The 7,960-nt window shown below is 41.8% G+C and overlaps 1 non-coding gene and 1 pseudogene across 1 annotated transcript; one reads left to right on the plus strand and one right to left on the minus strand.

Annotated features, from left to right (window-relative positions):
• Positions 1–1,825: 1,825 nt before the first annotated feature.
• LOC111760059 (small nucleolar RNA SNORA31) lies at positions 1,826–1,956 on the plus strand. The gene has a single exon (XR_002793857.1). It is a non-coding gene; the product is annotated as a small nucleolar RNA SNORA31 (small nucleolar RNA).
• A 3,554-nt stretch (positions 1,957–5,510) lies between these two features.
• LOC131273236 (RNA-binding protein with multiple splicing pseudogene) lies at positions 5,511–6,319 on the minus strand (annotated as a pseudogene).
• Between the last annotated feature and the right edge of the window lie 1,641 nt (positions 6,320–7,960).

The following is a 7,960-nucleotide window of genomic DNA, read 5'->3' on the forward strand; positions in this document are numbered from 1 at the left end:
CCATGAGGGATGTATTCTATATGCTGTTAATATGAGGAACAGAAAACCTTTAAATTCTGTAACTCAGGGTTTGACTTTAGTATTGAAACTCTTGTATGCTACTGGGTATGTGTGCATTGGGAAAATGGCTGTTTAAATATTTTAGCAGTTTATAGCGTTCACACTCCTGGGTCACATCCCACAGAAATTTATCCATATATTCTCCAGAAAGCATGTACACTCATAGTAGCAGCATTTATAACAATTAAAACCTGTAATATATACCTATGCCCCAAACAAAAGAATGGGTCACATATTGGAGTATTAAACAGAATTGTGAATGAGCTACAAATCCACAAATAAGTGGAATGAATTTCACAGACATAATGTGAAGTAAAAGAAACCAGAAACAAAATGACATGTACTCTGCATATTCAAAATTTAAATTATTTAATCTATGCTGTCAAAAGTTTGAGAATAGTTGTCTTTGGGGTGATATATCTGAAAGGGAGCACAAGGATGACTTGGGAGGTGCTCATAATGCCTGTTTCCTAATCAGGGTGCCAGTTGCAATGGTTTCAGTTGGTGAAATTTATCGAATGTTTCTGTATTTCATTTCAATACAAATTTTTGAAAAAAAGGGAACACATTTTCAGATACTTTTAAAAACCCCCGTCAAAAATCCTAATCAAAATAGCACATGGGCTCCAATCATATATTAAGAGGATTGTACCTATGACCATCATTTGGATTTATCTCAAGGTGGTGCAACATAAGGAAATCAATCATTGTAATATACAACATTAATAAAGGAAAAAAAAAACATGGTCATCTTGATGCAGAAAAAGTAATTTGACAAAATTCAACATGTTTTCATGGTAAAAACAGTAAAATAGAAGGGAACTTTCTCAAAATGATTAAGGACATTTTGAAAACATCATACTCAGTGGTGAAAGACTGAAAGATTTCCCCCTAAAATCAGGAATGGGACAAGGATGCCTGCTTTCACCACTGATATTCAACATTGTACTGGAAGTTCTAGTCAGAGCAGTTAAATAAGAAAAAAGAATAAAAGCATCAAAATTAGAAAGAAAGAAGTAAAACTATGTCTATTCACATATTATGTGATCTTCTCTAGAGAAACCTGAAAAAATCCACAAGAAAACTATTAGAGCTAATAAATGATTTCAGCAAAGTTACAGGGTACAAGATTAACATCCCAAAATTGTGTTCTTATACACCTACAATGAGCAATCCAAAATGTAAATCAAGAAAACTCCATTTATAATAGCAGTAAATAGAATAATATATCCAGAAATGTCATAAAGTGATATTAATGAATGATATAAAGGAGATGTACACAAAAAATTACAAAACACTTCTGAAAGAAATGAAATGAGGCCTGAATAAATGGAGAGATTTGAATAATTGTTAAGATGTTAATACTACTCAAAAAAATTTACAGACTCAACACAACCCTTATCAAAACTTCCAGTAGCCGTTTTTGCAGAAATAGAAAAGCCAATCCTCAAATTCATATGGAATCACAAGGGTCCCTGAATAACCAAAATGATACTGAAAAAGTACAAATTGGAGGTCCCACATTTCCCAATTTCAAAACTTACTCCTATGGAGGAGTGGATGTGGCTCAAGCACTTGAGCACCTTCTTCCCATATGGGAGGTCCTGGGTTTGGTTCCCAGTGTCTCCTTAAAAAACCACAAGCAAATGAATGAAGAAACCAACTCAGGGGAGCTGATGTGGCTCAGTGGTTGAGCACCAGCTTCCCACATATGAGGTCCCGAGTTCAATCCCCAGCCCCGGTACCTCAAAAAAATTCTTTTTTAATGCACCTCTGACAGCCCTGGAGCAGTTCCTGTCTGCTGCTAAGGTTTCCACTACAGATGCAAGAAAAAGAAGTCCTCGCGCTTTCTGTCTGTCTGGTTTGGCAGCCAAGATTGAATGGGGGAATACAGAAAATCCTAAAAACAGGGAAGGGGAAATAATCTTTGCAGCTCAAATGAACTTAAAAACAGCAAATAGCCTTTTTACTCCAAAAAAAAATTTTTTTAATTAAAAACCTATGAAGAAATCGTAATCAAAACTGTAGTAGTTGCATAAGGATGGACATAAAAATTGATGGGATATAATTTGAGAGTCCACGTGCAAAAAATGAAGGTGGACCCCCTACCTCAACATATATGCATATATATACATATATATGTATATATACACACATATATATAACTTGAAATGGATTAAGGACCTGAATGTATGAGCTAAAACTGTAAAACTCATGGAAGATAATATAGGAAAAAATCTGCATAACCTAGGATTTGATGATGGATTCTTGGATATAATGACAGGAGTATGAACAATAAAACAAAAAATTGGACACCATCAAAATTAAAGACTTGGCTGCATCTAAGGGCGCAACTTCCAGAATGGGAGAAAATATTTTGAAATCATACTTCTGAGAACAGTTTTATTTTTTTGTCTTTATTTATTTTTTTAATGTTATATTAAAAATATATGAGGTCCCCATATACTCCCCACCTCCCTCACCCCACTCCTCCCCCCATAACAACCTCCTCCATCATCATGAGACTTTGATTGCATTTGGTGAATACATCTCTGAGCACCATTGCACCTCATGGTCAATAGTCCACATCATAGCCCACACTCTCCCACAGTCCACCCAGTGGGCCATGGGAGGACATACAATGTCTGTTAACTGTCCCTGCAGTACCACCCAGGACAACTCCAAGTCCCGAAAACGCCCCGACATCACATCTCTTCCTCCCACTCCCTACCCCCAGCAGCCACCATGGCCACTTTCTCCACACCAATGCCACATTTTCTTCGATTACTAATCACAATAGTTCATGAATAGAATATCAGTAAGTCCACTCTAATCCATACTCTATTCCTCCATCCTGTGGACCTTAGAATGGTTGTGTCCACTCTACATCTATATCAAGTGGGGGCTTAGATTCCCCAGGGGTGCTGGATGCAATTCTCCTGCTTTCAGTTGTAGGCAGTCTTGGCTCCCTGTTATGGTGGTTGACATTCTTCACCTCCATGTTAGCTGTGTGGGGTAAGTCCAATAAACCAGAGTGTAGGAGTTGCAAGTCTGTTGAGGCTTAGGGCCTGGCTATCACATGGTCTGTCCAGAGATTCAGGTCCCCTGAGTATACATTAACCCCAGCACCAGCTACAGTTCAGGTAAAAGTAACAGGAGAGACTTGTGGACAAAGATCACATCTGAGTCCAGCTCCATCACACAGAAACACAAACTCCAAAGTGGGGCCAACTGACATGGCAATGAACTCCATCTGCCATGATCATAGACCCTGTGGGTCTCTGTAGCCCTCAGAAGAACCAATACCTGAGGTTGTATCTACTTTATCTGTCTCTGGGACTCTGCTGAGGTGTGCATAAGGGCAACCCCTCTGATAACCTCCCGGCTCTTTTTGGAGACTCATAGCCATATAAACTCATTTGTCCTTTCCATTTCCCCCTTTTATTCAGGTCAAAAAGCATTTTTAACTCCTGGTATTATATGTAGACTGAGATATTCTGCTGGTCCGAGTTGACCCTTTCCAAAATATATAAAGAACCCCTTTACCTCAAGGGCAAAAACAATGCAAAAAAATATGTGCAAAGCATTTGAATAGACATTGCTCCAAAGAAGATACACAAATGGCCAATAAGCCCATGAAAAGATGTTCAACATCAGTAGTCATAAGGGATATGTAAATCAAAACCACAATGAAATACCACTTGGCATCTGCTAGTATGGCTATCATTAAAAAAAAAAAATAGGATAAATTGGAAGCCTTATATGTTTTAAGTAAGAATATAAAATATAGCCATTTTAGAAAACAGTTTGGTGGTTCCTCAAAAAGTTAAACACAGAATTACCATATTACCAGCAATTCCACTTCTATGTATATCTCAAAATTTGAAAGCAGGAACTCAAACAGATATTTTACATGAATACCCAAAGCACCATTCTCCATGGCAAACAAGAAGTGGAAGCAACCCAAATGTCCATCAATAGATGAATGGATAAACAAAAAGTGGTATATCCATAAAATGGAATATCATTCAACAATAAAAAGGAAGGAATTTCTGCTACATGGATGAACCCTGAAAACATCACACTGAATGAAATAAGCCAGATGCAAAAGGACACATATTGTATGGTTCCCCTTATATGAAATATCTAGTATAAGAAAGTTCATCAAGGTAGAAATGGATTGGAAGTTATCAGGAGTTGGGTGGAGGAGGAAATGGAGATTTTATTGCTAATTGAGTGTAGAATTTCTGTTTGGGGCAATGAAAAATTTTGGTAATGTATGGTGGTGATGGTAGCACAATATTGCAAATGTAATCAATACCTCTGCATTGTAGTAATGCATTTTAAAATGGTTAAAGTGGGAGTTTTATATATATATATATATATATATATATATATATATATATATATATATATATATGTATGTATGTATTACCTTAAAAAAATTCAGTAGTGAAAGGTGATTGAAGACAGTGTCGCTGACTATAAACCAAAGTCACTCTACTGTGCACTGTGATGACAACAACACTGTCTCATCACCAAGAAGCCCACACAACAGGCCACAGCATCTCAATGGTATTCACATCTAGTGGAGCAAATTGAGTAGGCCACAAAAATGCAAGCACTGAAGAAAATTCACCCATGATTTTTCCCCCCCAACATTGGACTCTGGAGGAATTCCAAGTTCTTTTCTGGCTGCTTTCATTTTGAAGTGGTAGTTCTTATTGAATAAAATTCCACTCCTTTGGAAAGTAGAGTTAAGAGAAGTGATATAATGTGTGCCAAAATTCATTATTAAACCACTTCACTAATTACTATAATATTTTTATTTTGTTACACTTTTTATTGTTGTTTATTATGTCTTCCTTGTTTTATGCCCATTTGACCTTGAATTAAAAAATATTACTGAACCCTTCTAGTAAGTTCTCTGTTAAATTATAGACTCGAAGAATCTGAAGTCCCAGACACACTCTATGGATGGGTTCATGTGGCCTCCCCACTCCTAGATTTCTACATTCCACACTTTTTTTTAGTTCTCTGATCTCTTACTCTTCCACATCATCTCTTTAACCAAGAAATTCTTCCCTAAGACTGTAAGGTCTCTGCAAATCTCTACATAACAATTCCTTATATGAGTCAGTCAAATTATCTTACTGTCCACTTTATTGGTGAGACATTTTGGGACTAAGTGATTGCCTGCAAGGATTAAACAAATAGAAACTGGTGGCACCCATATACATAACAAGAAAGAGTGAAAATAATTTTTAAATTTATTTGCTTGCATATCGCTGGATTTTAATTTGATAATCCATGATTACTATGAATTATCAAATATTGTTAGCATGTTTTAAAATCCTATGTGAAGAAAATTATTAAAATGGAAAAATCTATTAAAAATTTATATAAATATCTAATTTTTAACTTCAATGCACTTCTTCCTTTCTCTTCCAATTTATTTTATTTTATTTTTTTTTTCATTTTAACTCTGATTAAAATTTTTATTGAAATCTCTCAAAGGTTGCCAAGAAATAGTTTTCGCCAAAGGGGGAGAAAAAGAGCTAAAAAGCAAATTCAACATGGGAGCTCCCTCTGCTGGTCGGCAGGAGGTTGGTACGTTACAAACACATTCCCAGAGACAAATCTAATTTGCTGGAGAAGTGGACAAAAGACAGGTGTGGTGGGCTTTGCCTCAGGAGAGAAACACTGGGCATGCAGTGAAGCGGGGTAGGTGAAAGCAGGAGGAGGTAGAGCAGGCGCTAACTCCGCCGGGTACAGAGGGTACGGGGCCCACACTTCAGGGCTACTGGGGTAAAGTGCAGGCACTGTGAGCTCATATGGCTCTCTGGCAATGAACTGAGGTACAGTGTTGGGCAGAGGAGTACTGGGGTTTGGAGTCCCTACTAGTTTGTTCTTGGCCATCTTCGTGTTTGCCTTAGCAAACTCTAGTCGTAGTGTTTGCGGAATTTCAGGATCGAAGCGGATGCCATTCAAAGCATTCTTTGCAGCTTCTGCTTCTGAGCGACTGTCAAAACTGACAAAACCTACGGGCTGCTTAGATGTGAGCTTTATGAGAGAACCCTCATAGCCCTTAAATGGTCTGAAAAGCAGATAGAGCTCCCGAGGTTTGATATCCAGAGGGAGACCACTGACAAACAGGGTCCGGACCTCTTCCTCCTGCAGGCTGGCCTCGCTCGCCGCGCTGTCCTTCTCGGCTTTGGCGCCGTTGTTCATGGTGGCGGTGGTGGCGCGCGGGACAGGGCTGGGGCGCGGGCCGGCGAGGGCGCGCTCGCCCGCTCGGGCTGTCCGCGGGCGCCGGGGGCTCCCAGGCGCGGGGCGCCGCGGGCGGCGGGGCTGGGGCGCGGGCGGCGCGGGCAGGGCGCGGGCGCCGCACGCCGAGGAGGGGGACGGCGACGCGGGCGGCCCGGGCGCGGGGGACGGCGGCAGGAAGGCAGGCTGGGGCGAGCGCGCGGCCCGGGCGCAGCGCGCCGATCGGGGCAGGGGCAGGGGCGCCCCGCGGCCCGGGCGGGGCGGCGGGGCGCGCGGGGCCGAGGCGGTGCGGGGCGCGGGAGCGGGAGGGCGCGGAGGGCGCGCGGCGGGCCGGCTCTGGGCGGACCGGCGCCCGGCGCTGCCTCTCTCCGGCCTTCCTCCTCCTCCTCCCCTCCGCCCTCCTCCTCCCTCCGCCCTCCCTGGACGTGGGCTGCAGCCTCGGCCCGGAGGGACGCGACGCGGGTTCTCTTCCAATTTATGAGGACCTTACAGAAACAAAAACATTTCTGTTACTACTTTGAATAAAATGGAATGTTCAAAATCAAAGCATAGTTTTATTTTTTTTACTTTTATTTTTATTTTTTCCAAATTCTATTCAATTTATTCATTTTTTAAAAAGATATTACATTAAAAAAATATGAGGTCCCCATTCGCCCCCACCGCCCCCACCCCACCACTCCCCCCACAGTAACACTCTCCCCCATCATCATGTCACATCCATTGCGTCTGGTGAGTACATCTCCGAGCATCGCTGCACCCCATGTCCCGTGTTCCACACCATAGCCCACACTTTCCCACGTTCCATCCAGTGGGCCATGGGAGAACATACTACATCCGGCAATTGTCCCTGGGGCACCACCCAGGACAACTCCAAGTCCCGAGAATGCCTCCACATCTCTTCTCTTCTTCCCATTCCCCACACCCAGCAGACACCATGGCCACTTTTTCCACATCAATGCCACATTTTCCCGATTATTAACCACAGTAGTTCATGAATAGAATATCATTAAGTCCACTCTGATCCTTACTGTATTCCTCCTTCCTGTGGACCTTGGCTTGGTTGTGTCCATTCCACATCTATGTCAAGAGGGGGTTTAGATTCCACGTGGATATTGGATGCAATCCTCCTGCTTTCAGTTGTAGGCACTCTAGGCTCCATGGTGTGGTGGTTGACATTATTCAACTCCATGTTAGCTGAGTGGAGTAAGTCCAATAAATCAGAGTGTAGGAGCTGAAGTCTGTTGAGGCTTAGGGCCTGGCTATCATATTGTCAGTCCAGAGATTCAAATCCCCTAGATATATCTTGAGCCCCAGCACCAACTACAATTCCAGTAAAGTAGCATGAAAGTCTTGTGAAAAGAGATCCCATTTGAGTCCAGCTCCATCATGCAGAAACACCAGCTCCAAAGAAGGGCCAACCGGCATGGCAGTGAACCCCATCTGCCATGACCATAGAACCTGTGGGTCTCTTTAGCCCTCAAAAGAACCAATATCTGGGGTTGTATCTACTTTATCTGTCTCTGAGACTCTGCTCAGGTGTGAATAAGGGCAATCCTTCTGACAACCTCCAGACTCTTTTTTAGAAACTCATAGCCATATGAACTCATTTGTCTTTTCCATTTCCCCCTTACTT

This window comes from Dasypus novemcinctus, chromosome 14, assembly GCF_030445035.2.
Source record: "Dasypus novemcinctus isolate mDasNov1 chromosome 14, mDasNov1.1.hap2, whole genome shotgun sequence".
Classification (NCBI taxonomy): Eukaryota; Metazoa; Chordata; class Mammalia; order Cingulata; family Dasypodidae; genus Dasypus; species Dasypus novemcinctus.